This window comes from Pristiophorus japonicus, chromosome 12 (assembly GCF_044704955.1).
Source record: "Pristiophorus japonicus isolate sPriJap1 chromosome 12, sPriJap1.hap1, whole genome shotgun sequence".
Taxonomy (NCBI): domain Eukaryota; kingdom Metazoa; phylum Chordata; class Chondrichthyes; family Pristiophoridae; genus Pristiophorus; species Pristiophorus japonicus.
In genome coordinates this window covers 26574645-26587283 of record NC_091988.1, presented here as the reverse complement: position 1 = coordinate 26587283, position 12639 = coordinate 26574645, and the positions used below count along the sequence as shown (strand labels likewise).

The 12639-nt window shown below is 45.0% G+C and overlaps 1 protein-coding gene across 7 annotated transcripts in view; it reads right to left on the bottom strand.

The window, feature by feature from the left end:
- Nucleotides 1–12639, bottom strand: part of LOC139276702 (bis(5'-adenosyl)-triphosphatase-like) — a 1572769-nt gene that overhangs the window by 1287724 nt on the left and 272406 nt on the right. The window lies entirely within an intron of this gene.

The following is a 12639-nucleotide window of genomic DNA, read 5'->3' as shown; positions in this document are numbered from 1 at the left end:
CTGCATGATGGTGCTGCAGAGAAGACAATTGATTTGATGGGCAGGAGGCCTTACCCACGTCGGGTATATCGAGACAGGCGTTCGTACCTGCACCTGAGTGATGCAGACTGTATCAGAAGGCTGCATTTCTGCAAATAAATTGTAACTCAGATCTGTGAGTTAGTAAAAGCAGACCTGTAACCTAGAAGCTTCAGGAGGGCTGCTTTGTCAGTTGAAGTGAAGGTTACAGCTGCACTTTCATTCTATGCATCTGGATCATTCTAAGCTACAACTGAGGATGTGTGCGCCATTTCTCAACATGCAACACATATCTGCACTGGTAGGTGACTGCTGCACCATATGCCCAGAGGAATGACGACATAAAATTCCCCATGACCGCCCAGGCTATGCGTGACAGGGCTGTTGGCTTCTCCATGATTGCTGGTTCTCCTAAGGTACAGGGCTGCATTGATTGTAATCCATATCGCCTCGCAAGCACCTTTGGAAGATTCTGAGATGTACAGGAACAGAAAAGACTTCCACTCTATTAATGTGCAGCTCGTGTGTGACATGCATCGTATCATGGCAGTTGATGCGAGATACCCTGGGAGTGTTCATCCTATGCGAGAGCGGTATATCTGCCATGTTTCACCAGCAGGCAGAAGGACAGAGCTGGCTACTGGGAGACAAAGGGTACGGCCTCGCCACCTGGCTCATGACGCCCCTATGCGTAATCCGGACAGAAGCTGACCGGGAATACAACATGTCGCACATGGCGACGTGCAGCATAAGAGAGAGGACCATTGGCATCTTGAAACAGCGTTTCCGTTGCCTGCACCATTCCGGAGGCTACTTGTAATACTCCCCTGAGATTGTCGGTCAGTTCACTGTTATGTGCTGCATGCTGCATAACTTAGCTATCATGAGGCAGCAGCAGCTGGTAGTAGAAGACTCACCTGAGGTGAGAGTGGCTGATAATGATGCGGAAGATGCAGATGACTAGGAGGAGGATGAGGAAACCATGCAACTACCTGAACCCGAAGCACGACGGCGGAGGAGCGCGGGCCGTCATGCCCCTTTAACGATTGCTCAAGCCTTGCGCCAGCAGCTCATCCGTAAACGCTTTGCTACCTGAAGGCTCAGCGGCAACTATTCCACATGGACCATGTTTACTGTTTGGACTCGTTCCATAATGTTGTGTTGTGTTAATGGAACAAATGATGGAAATGATTCTTATTGAGTTGCAAATGTTGTGTTAATAATGGAACAAATAATGTAAATGATTCAGTTAAAATTTAAAATATATTTTATTTAAAAGTTTAACAAACATTTGTTCGTACTTAAATTAACTTTAATAAACATATTCTTGTGTCAAACATTAAAGTTTTCACTTAAGATCACTTACAAACTTTAAGATCACTTACTAACTTTTAAACTTGTAAATTTACATAACTTACAAAAAACTTTTAATTTGAGAACAGTTACAACAGTAACAACAATAATAATAACAGCAGCAAATAAAGGCTGCCCCCATCTCTCCGCTACCTTATTCCATGACCGCCTGCTGTGCTTGGTCTTGGTGACTCCACCACCCCTGCCCGCAGGCTGTCGCGCAGCATTTCTCGGGTTGATACCAAGCTTATTCTTTCGAACAGCGGATAATGCGCACTTGTTGTTCGGGGGCAGGGGGTGGGGGGGAGCAGGCGATAATGTGGAGGGCCCGGCATGGGCCTCTTCAGAGACTGGTCTTGGGATTGGAGAGAGAGTGGCAGTTGATTCCATCAATGGGTGTGGGGTCTGGCCGTGTTCCCTTATTGCAGCAGCTAACTCCGACATTCCCTCCCGCATGTGCCCTGACAGTGTTTCAACTACCTGCAACATTCCCTCCATCCTGTTTGCTGACACTATCTCACCTACATGTGACATGTCCTCCCTCATGTTGAGCAAAAGTGTGTCAATTACCTGCAACATTCCCTCCCTCATGTTCACTGCAGTGTTTGAACTATCTTCAACATTCCCTTCATGTTCGCTGACAGCGCATCAGCTACTTGCGACATTCCCTCCCTCATGTGCACTGACATTGTTTCAGCTGACTGAGACATTCTTTCCCTCATGTGCCCGGACAGTGTTCCCATTTCTCATGACAGTGTTGTTACTTCTCCCGACAATCCTGATACCTCACCACCCACCCCACTGATGGAGTCCAGGAGTGAATGGGTAAGGTCAATTCTCTCCACACTCATTGCCATCATCTGAACCACATCTATTAGATCCTGCACCTCAGGAGAGGACTGTCGAGCTCTCCTTCCCCTCCTTACCCTGGGTGTAGCTCACAGCACCCCACTGGGACCCGCAGCCTCAGACAGTGGGGCCCTGGGTGAGCCTCGCTGCACCCCACTGGAATCCCCAGCCTCGGATGGTGGGAAACCATGGAACGTCCCACCAACACTCAAACCATGATTCAGGGAAGGGGCTAGCATCTTAATGGGCAGCATCTGCAGCTCCTCCAAAATGAGTACAACTTTGGGCTTCATCCATCCCCTCTCATTGGCCCTCCCCCTTACCCCTATGCTCTTGGTTTAGAAGGTGGGATTGGAAGATGTTCTCTTCAGGCTCATCCTCATATAATCTTCTGCCTCACTGGGGTTGGCCTCAAGTTCTGCAAAATACAGCAGAACAGACAAATGGTTAGCAGCAGAGGAGGGGGCAGGAGGGCGGCATGACTAGGCTCACACAGCACAGGCAGCAGGCTGATTTGAAGGAGCACGATGAATGATAGCACATTGCATCAACTAAAGCGTAGCTGACGGAGACATCTCCATGAACCGAAGCATGGCTAGCCTGCACATTACTTAATATTTAAGAAAGCCAGACTGTGGAATTTGCCGGACTTATCCTCTCCCTCGAGTGTGGGCCCAGCTTGTGCAGTGATGGTTGCTTTTCTCCAGGCAGGACCCATCAAAGCAACAACCCTCTCTTCCAACGGTGTCAGTGGGTGAAGATTTAGCAGACCTCCTTCTGTTCGAGTTCTTTCCCTTTTGTTGTGTGCCACCTTCCTCTGCAAAGATGAAAATATAACTTTTTAGAGAGGGTGTCTTTCTGCTGGGTGGGACATATACAGCTGGTCACATTTACAATTGCAATTCCATTTTATAAATGAAAATATTACTTACACTAACTACTTGACCAAGGTCCTGCCACTTCTTTTTGCACTGGCCTCCAGACCTCGGAGTGGTCACCATTGCACAGTAATCTTTTGCAAGTTGGTTCCAGCGTTTCTTCATTTCTTTTGGTGAAACTTTTGTGTGACCTCCGCTGGTGTCCAGCTCACGATATCTGCCCTCAATCACAGCAACTAGTGGCTCCACTTCATCCTGTGAGAAATTCTTGGTCCTGGAGCTGTGTTGCATCTTGTATTGCTGCTCCGATTTTTCCAATGATAATTAAAGTTCTCACACACAACTGGCTCTTTAAAAATGACTGATTGCAGACCGAGAGTTGTAGTGGGCATGCCCGCCGATAGGAATAACGTCAAATACGTCCTTTTTTTTTTAGTGCATGGTCAGACGGGCGGCATTGTGTTTTCGGTGCAGACATTAGGCTCCACCTCCCAAGACTACAGGACAGGCCGTGAGACGCCAATTTCAAAAAATAGAACAAAGTAACTTGCCACATTTATTTTTGGAGTAGTTGGGGCCGAGAAAAACGGGTGTAACTCTGGCAATACGCCAAAAAACAGCTTTGGGGAAAATTGAGCTCATGATCTGGAGTAGCAATTAATAGCTTTTAGGGAGTATTTATACAGAATTTTCCCAATTGAAATAAAATGGATGAGTAGAGTCCATTGCAGGGTAGATTGTACATTCTATGCTGTCTTAGGTAATTGCTGGTTTCCATATTTAAAAGTTAAAATGATAATTAGGAATCTTTGATATTTTTGAAAATATTGTGATCCCTCTGAATTGTGTCAAACCAGACAGGCAAGGCTTAAATCTAACTCAGTTGTGGAAAAAAAGTCAGACTGGGTTCAGGTCCCAGGCATCAATTCAGAACTCATCCTTATATACAAGTAAGCTTGTTGTATTTCCTACATCTGTCACAATTACAATTCTAAAGAATCAAATTTGTTGCAGTCTCAAGTTTTCATTTGTATTCATTCATTCATTTAATCCATCCTAATACATTCAATATCATGATCAGTTATATACAGATGTCAAATTACAAAATATAATATGTTCCTAAGCACTTTGGAAAGAGCCCTCCAGTGCTCGTGTTGCATACAATCGTTCTTATTCTTGAACAGAGGACATTACATTGCTGCTAAATCTACTCAAAGCATTCCACAGGCAATAAATGTTCAGGTCTGTGCTGATCATGATTTGGATTTTTTGACATTTGAAAGAATAACCTTTAAGCTACAACGTGTAATGACAAGCCCTTAAATGTTTTTGCAGACTGCAAAAGATGTACAATATTCAAAGAGTTAAAATTAATGCGATGCACTTTCAGGCTTTCATAAGCAGGACTTATAACAGCGTTCAAGATCAGTTACTTCTTTGGCTGGATGTGCTAAGTAAAATATTGCTAGTTTATTTTTGATCTGTAAGAATGTCACAGAGATGGGGCAGTGAGTTAACTCAGAAAAGTTCGAGAACAATGGGTTGTTTGTGTTCCTGTTACCTTTAGAATTTAAGATAAGGGTGCAAAAAGTAGAATCAAATGGATGTTTTGTTTCAACCATGAAGTTTCCAACAGTTCCCTTTTTTTCTTAAAATAAAATAACCTTCAGATTTTTTAAAAACCAAACAAATGTTGTTCGCATATCCTTGGCAACTTGGCCGACGTATACAGCAACAGAGCACTAATATGGCAGGGGGATGGGAACCAATGCAGGGAGACAGAGGGAAACAAAATGGAGACAGAAGCAAAAGACAGAAAGGAGATGAGTAAAAGTGGAGGGCAGAGAAACCCAAGGCAAAAAACAAAAGAGGCCACTTTACATCAAAATTCTAAAGGGTCAAAGTGTGTTAAAAAGGCAAGCCTGAAGGCTCTGTGCCTCAATGCGAGGAGTATTCGGAATAAAGTGGACGACTTAACTGCAGATAGCAGTTAACGGATACGATGTGGTTGACATCACGGAGACATGGCTCCTAGGTGACCAAGGCTGGGAACTCAACATCCAAGGGTATTCAACATTTAGGAAGGATAGGCAGAAAGGAAAAGGAGGTGGGGTGGCATTGCTGGTTAAAGAGGAAATTAATGCAATTGTAAGGAAAGACATGAGCTTGGATGATGTGGAATCGGTATGGGTAGAGCTACGGAATATCAAAAGGCAGAAAATGCGAGTGAGAGTTGCGTACAGACCTCCAAACAGTAGTAGTGATGTTGGGGAGGGCATCAAACAGGAAATTAGGGGTGCATGCAATAAAGGTGCAGCAGTTATCATAGGTGACTTTAATATGCATATAGATTGGGCTAGCCAAACTGGAAACAACACGGTGGAGGAGGATTTCCTGGAGTGCATAAGGGATGGTTTTCTCGACCAATATGTCAAGGAACCAACTAGGGGGGAGACCATCTTAGACTGGGTGTTGTGTAATGAGAGAGGATTAATTAGCAATCTCGTTGTGCGAGGCCCCTTGGGGAAGAGTGACCATAATATGGTGGAATTCTACATTAGGATGGAGAATGAAACAGTTAATTCAGAGATCATGGTCCAGAACTGAAAGAAGGGTAACTTTGAAGGTATGAGGCGTGAATTGGCTAGGATAGATTGGCGAATGATACTTAAGGGGTTGACAGTGGATGGGCAATGGCAGACATTTAGAGACCGCATGGATGAACTACAACAATTGTACATTCCTGTCTGGCGTAAAAATAAAAAAGGGAAGGTGGCTCAACCGTGGCTATCAAGGGAAATCAGGGATAGTATTAAAGCCAAGGAAGTGGCATACAAATTGGCCAGAAATAGCAGCGAACCCGGGGACTGGGAGAAATTTAGAACTCAGCTGAGGAGGGCAAAGGGTTTGATTAGGGCAGGGAAAATAGAGTACGAGAGGAAGTTTGCAGGGAACATTAAAATGGACTGCAAAAGCTTCTATAGCTATGTAAAGAGAAAAAGGTTAATAAAGACAAACATAGGTCCCCTGCAGTCAGAATCAGGGGAAGTCATAGCTGGGAACAAAGAAATGGCAGACCAATTGAACAAGTACTTTGGTTCGGTATCCACTAAGGAGGACACAAACAACCTTTCGGATATAAAAGGGGTCAGAGGGTCGAGTAAGAAGGAGGAACTGAGGGAAATCCTTATTGGTCGGGAAATTGTGTTGGGGAAATTGATGGGATTGAAGGCCGATAAATCCCCAGGGCCTGATGGTTTGCATCCCAGAGTACTTAAGGAGGTGGCCTTGGAAATAGCGGATGCATTGACAGTCATTTTCCAACATTCCATTGACTCTGGATCAGTTCCTATGGAGTGGAGGGTAGTCAATGTAACCCCACTTTTTAAAAAAAGAGGGAGAGAGAAAACAGGGAATTATAGACCGGTCAGCCTGACATCGGTAGTGGTTAAAATGATGGAATCAATTATTAAGGATGTCATAGCAGCGCATTTGGAAAGAGGTGACATGATAGGTCCAAGTCAGCATGGATTTGTGAAAGGGAAATCATGCTTGACAAATCTTCTGGAATTTTTTGAGGATGTTTCCAGTAGTGTGGACAAGGGAGAACCAGTTGATGTGGTGTATTTGGACTTTCAAAAGGCTTTCGACAAGGTCCCACACAAGAGATTAATGTGCAAAGTTAAAGCACATGGGATTGGGGGTAGTGTGCTGACATGGATTGAGAACTGGTTGTCAGACAGGAAGCAAAGAGTAGGAGTAAATGGGTACTTTTCAGAATAGCAGGCAGTGACTAGTGGGGTACCTCAAGGTTCTGTGCTGGGGCCCCAGCTGTTTACATTGTACATTAATGATTTAGACGAGGGGATTAAATGTCGTATCTCCAAATTTGCGGATGACACTAAGTTGGGTGGCAGTGTGAGCTGCGAGTAGGATGCTATGAGGCTGCAGAGTGACTTGGATAAGTTAGGTGAGTGGGCAAATGCATGTTAGATGAAGTATAATGTGGATAAATGTGAGGTTATCCACTTTGGTGGTAAAAACAGAGAGACCGACTATTATCTAGATGCTGACAGATTAGGAAAAGGGGAGGTGCAACGAGACCTGGGTGTCATGGTACATTAGTCATTTGCTTTCTTAACTGCCTGCTGCACCTGCATGCCAACCTTCAATGACTGCACGATTGCTAAATTATGCAACATGCAGCACACCAGTGGGCAACCAGCTCAGGGTGGTAATGCAGCCTGCTTCCTGAGTGGTCCAAGCATCGATAGCGCTGCTTAAGCACTCCAATTGTCTTTTTGATATTACATGTGGCTATATGGCTCATTATAATATCGTTGCTCGGCTTCTGTCTTGAGGGTTCTGCAGGACCGCTGATCAAGTGCCAGGTGGCGAGGCCATATCCTTTGCTCCCCCCAGCATCCAGCATTTACCCTGTGGCTCAGACTTCCAACAGGTTAGACATCGTGCTCTCATGCAAGATGTGCACATCATGGATGCTCCCTGGAAAGTAGTCATTCACTGCCACTATGCGCTGCATATGGCCGCAGGCGAGCTGCATGTTGAGGGAGTGGAATCCCTTACAGTTTTGGTATACCTCCGCCTCCTGTGATGGTGCTCGCAGGGCAATATGGGTACAGTCAACAGCACCCTGCATCTTGGGGAAGCTGGCAATGCATGAAAATCCAAAAGCCCTCTCACTCTGCCTCCCTGGTCATTGGGAAGTTTATAAATTCATCTGGCATGCATACAGTGCTTCAGTTACCTGTCAAATTCAGCGATGAGTAGCGTGCTGAGAAATGCAGCATATGTCCCCAGCTGATGCCTGAAAAGAGCCACATGCATAAAAGGAAAGTGCCGCAGTCTTCACTTCGATAGAGAGTGCAGTAATTTTGGTGGTACTGGGACGCAGGTCTGGCAAATCTCATTGATCACTTCTTTTTGGAAGCACAGCTTTCAAACGCACTGTCGGTCGGTCAGGTCCAAGTACGAGCGCTTCTCCCTGAAAATCCTCTGGCAGTCAGCCCTCCTCCTCCTCATCAGTTTGCGACCTCCTCCATTACCCTGATAACTCTGCTCAATAAACCTTCTCCCATCTGGATCCTGCATTAGACAGGTAGTCAGCAATACAGGCTAAGATAATACAGGCCCAATTCTTTGTAAATCTCCAGAATCTTCTCAAATATCCTGAGATAAACTCAAATGATTTTTCAATGAAAAAAATACAAATGCCTTCTATTTTAATAATGTACTCAATACCAATATAAATACCTTTCCCACTGTAAATCCCACTATAAAGTAACTGTTCACCTCTGAATACTGAGGTGCTGTTTTTGCTGACTGTTCCCGATTTCAAAATGGCGGTACCAAACACGACCGTCCATTCCTGCCCACTTAAGCTCGAGTAAAACCATCTTCTCCAGGACGGTATGCAGCCCTGGCGGTATGTCGGCGGTATGTCATCAAACTTGCACTTTTTGGGCGGTATGTGGGCGGTTCTATATGGCGGACGGTGTTCATGCCGCTCAGCAGTATGTCAATGATGAACCTTCCACCAAGCGGTATGTCGGCGGTAGCTACCTATTTTTTGACAAAACCTGTATTTTTCGGCGCTATGTCGATAAATTTCGGGCCCTACATCCTGAATGTTGGGCTGTTAACAGTCATCAGACACCATTAGAGATATTATATCTCAATCTTCAGATGCCTCTTTTAATTCTTGATTCAGTGACAGTTATACAATGCAGATTGCCAAGTAATTTTCTTACGAATTGTAAAATAATTCAAATTGAAATAAGCCTTACAAATATCTACTTTTAAATAAATTTAAACGGCTGAAGAAATATAAAAGATCAGAAAAGACCATTGTATCCAGGAAGGATCTCAGCTAAATATGGAACGCCTGCTAGAATTGTCTCGTGTAGCGTGGTGTTCAGAGGCACGGATAGCTCACTGGGTTTCAGCTCAACTGAAATGGGCTTGGGCCGGCTGAGAGAGGAGAGGCAGTGTCAGGGATGGTAGATTTAATGCCGAATGAGGAACTTACATGTTTAATAAATGTGGAGCGCAAATCTGCCACACACTGATTACTCTTTGCCAAACTGAGTTCTGAATACTGCAGGAGGTGCCGCCTGACTTATTTCCCATGACAGGCTCTGCTCCGACACAGCATCACCTCTTCGAACACAGTTCTTAGAAGCAGGATGCGCTGCTCAGGCTTGGGAAGTGCACTTTCCACAGGACCCAAGCTGGGGGGGCCCGAATGTTCTTGAGGCCCTATTCCAGCTCAGATTGGGCCTGCCCATTGTTCAAAAAAATACCATTCTACCGCATAAGCAGAACCAGTGGTGTGGGCGGGGAGGAAGATAAAGCGTCTGTGTCCACCCCTAAAATTTTGTTATGCTCCCTCTTGCTCCCGCTTCATAGAAACATAGAAAATAGGTGCCCGAGTAGGCCATTCAGCCCTTCGAGCCTGCACCACGATTCAATAAGATCATGGCTGATCATTCCCTCAGGTTCCCTTTCCTGCTTTCTCTCCATACCCCTTGATCCCTTTAGCCGTAAGGGCCATATCGAACTCCCTCTTGAATATATCCAATGAACTGGCATCAACAACTCTCTGCGGCAGGGAATTCCACAGGTTAACAACTCTCTGAGTGAAGAAGTTTCTCCTTATCTCAGTCCTAAATGGCCTACCCCTTATCCTGAGACTGTGTCCCCTGGTTCTGGACTTCCCCAACATCGGGAACATTCTTCCCGCATCTAGCCTGTCCAGTCCCGTCAGAATCTTGGAAGTTTCTATGAGATCCCTTCTCATCCTTCTAAACTCCAGTGTATAATGGCCCAGTTGATCCAGTCTCTTATCATATGTCAGTCCCGCCATCCCAGGAATCAGTCTGGTGAACCTTCGCTGCACTCCCTCAATAGCAAGAATGTCCTTCCTCAGAGTAGGAGACCAAAACTGAACACAATATTCCAGGTGAGGCCTCACCAAGGCCCTGTACAACTGCAGTAAGATCTCTGTGCTCCCATACTCAAATCCCCTAGCCATGAAGGCCAACATACCATTTGCCTTCTTCACCGCCTGCTGTACCTGCATGCCAACTTTCAATGACTGATGAACCATGACACCCAGGTCTCGTTGCACCTCCCCCTTTCCTAATCTGCTGTCATTCAGATAATATTCTGCCTTCATGTTTTTGCCCCCAAAGTGCATAACCTCACATTTATCCACATTGTACTGCATCTGCCATGCATTTGCCCACTCACCTAACCTGTCCAAGTCACCCTACAGCCTTTTAGCATCCTCCTCACTGCTCACACCGCCACCCAGTTTAGTGTCATCTGCAAACTTGGAGATATTACACTCAATTCCTTCATCTAAATCATTAATGTATATTGTAAAGAGCTGGGGTCCGAGCACTGAGCCCTGCGGCACTCCACTAGTCACTGCCTGCCATTCTGAAAAGGACCCGTTTAGCTCGACTCTCTGCTTCCTGTCTGCCAACCAGTTATCTATCCACGTCAGTACATTACCATGTGCTTTGATTTTGCACACCAATCTCTTGTGTGGGACTTTGTCAAAAGCCTTTTAAAAGACCAAATACACCACATGCACTGGTTCTCCTGTGTCCACTCTACTAGTTACATCCTCAAAAAATTCCAGAAGATTTGTCAAGCATGATTGCCCTTTCATAAATCCATGCTAACTTGGACCGATCCTGTCACTGCTTTCCAAATGCGCTGCTATTTCATCTTTAATAATTGATTCCAACATTTTCCCCACTACTAATGTCAGGCTAACCGGTCTATAATTCCCTGTTTTCTCTCTCCCTCCTTTTTTAAACAGTGGTGTTACATTAGCTACCCTCCAGTCCATAGGAACTGATCCAGAGTCGATAGACTGTTGGAAAATGATCACCAATGCATCCACTATTTCTATAGCCACTTCCTTAAGTACTCTGGGATGCAGACTATCAGGCCCCGGGGATTTATCGGCCTTCAATCCCATCAATTTCCCGAACACAATTTCCCGCTTCATAAGGATATCCTTCAGTTCCTCCTTCTCACTAGACGCTCGGTCATATCGGAAGGTTATCTGTGTCTTCCTTCGTGAAAACAGAACCAAAGTATTTGTTTAACTGGTCCGCCATTTCTTTGTTCCCCATTATAAATCCACCTGAATCTGACGGCAAGGGACCTACGTTTGTTTTCACTAATCTTTTTCTCTTCACATATCTATAGAAGCTTTTGCAGTCAGTTTTTATGTTCCCAGCAAGCTTCCTCTCATACTCTATTTTCCCCCTCCTAATGAAACCCTTTTTCCTCCTCTGCTGTATTACAAAATTCTCCGAGTCCTCAAGTTTACTGCCTTTTCTGGCCAATTTATATGCCTGCCTCTTCTTTGGATTTAACACTATCCTTAATTTCCCTCGTTAGCCACGGTTGAGCCACCTTCCCCGTTTTATTTTTACTCCAGACAGGGATGTACAATTGTTGAAGTTCATCCATGTGATCTTTAAATGTTTGCCTTTGCCTATCCACCGTCAACCCTTTAAGAATCACTAACCAGTCTATTCTAGCCAATTCATGTCTCATACCATCGAAGTTACCTTTCCCCAAGTTCAGTACCCTCGTCTCTGAATTAACTGTGTCACTCTCCATCTTACTAAAGAATTCTACCATATTATGGTCACCCTTCCCCAAGGGGAAAAATTGTTAATTAGTCCTTTGTCATTACACATCACCCAGTCTAGGATGGCCAGCCCTCTAGTTGGTTCCTTGACATCTTGGTCTCGAAAACCATCCCTAATACACTCCAGGAAATCCTCCTCCACCGCATTGCTACCAGTTTGGTTAGCCCAGTGAATATGTAGATTAAAGTCGCCCATGATAACTGTTGTACCTTTATTGTATGCATCCCTAATTTCTTGTTTGATACTGTCCCCATCCTCATTACTACTGTTTGGTGGTGTGTACACAACTCCCACTAGCGATTTCTGCCCATTGGTATTCCGTAGCTCCACCCATACAGATTCCACATCATCCAAGCTAATGTCCTTCCTTACTATTGCATTAATTTCATCTTTAACCAGCAACGCCACCCCACCTCCTTTTCCTTTCTGTCTATCCTTCCTAAATGTTGAATACCCCTGGATGTTGAGTTCCCAGCCTTGGTCACCCTGGAGCCATGTCTCTGCAATGCCAATTACATCACATCCGTTAACTGCTGTCTGCGCAGTTAATTCGTCCACCTTATTCCGAATACTCCTCGCATTGAGGCACAGAGCCTTCAGGCTTATCTTTTTAACACACTTTGCCCCTTTAGAATTTTGCTGTAATGTGGCCCTTTTTGTTTTTTGCCTTGGGTTTCTCTGCCCTCCACTTTTACTTTTCTTCTTTCTATCTTTTGCTTCTGCCCCCATTCTACTTCTCTCTGTCTCCCTGCATAGGTTCCCATCCCCCTGCTAAATTAGTTTAACCCCTCCCCAACAGCACTAGCAAACACTCCCTCTCGGACATTCGTTCCGGTCCTGCC